Below are 286 nucleotides of genomic sequence, written 5' to 3' on the forward strand. Positions count from 1 at the left end.
GTTAAATGCTCGTCAGGTATTGTGTAAAAACCTTGACTTTTTACGTCACATCTGAGACCTCACAACACCGCTCCCGGATGGGCTCGAACCACCAACCTATTGGTTAACAGCCGAACGCGCTAACCATTGAGCCACGGAAGCTCAGAAATAAAATGGTTGTCAGGTGTTGTGGAAAAACTTTGGCTTTCTACGTTACATTTGAGACCCCACAACACCTTTCCCGGGTGGGCTCGAACCACCAACCTTTCGATTACCAGCTGAACGCGCTAACCATTGCGCCACGGAA

General features: G+C 49.0%; 1 non-coding gene across 1 annotated transcript; it reads right to left on the reverse strand.

Moving 5' to 3' along the window:
• Positions 1-215: 215 nt before the first annotated feature.
• TRNAT-GGU (transfer RNA threonine (anticodon GGU)) lies at positions 216-286 on the reverse strand. The gene has a single exon. It is a non-coding gene; the product is annotated as a tRNA-Thr (tRNA).

This window comes from Phalangium opilio, unplaced genomic scaffold (genome assembly GCF_054372755.1).
Source record: "Phalangium opilio isolate 3A_F unplaced genomic scaffold, DU_Popi_V2 ptg000019l_1, whole genome shotgun sequence".
Lineage (NCBI taxonomy): Eukaryota > Metazoa > Arthropoda > Arachnida > Opiliones > Phalangiidae > Phalangium > Phalangium opilio.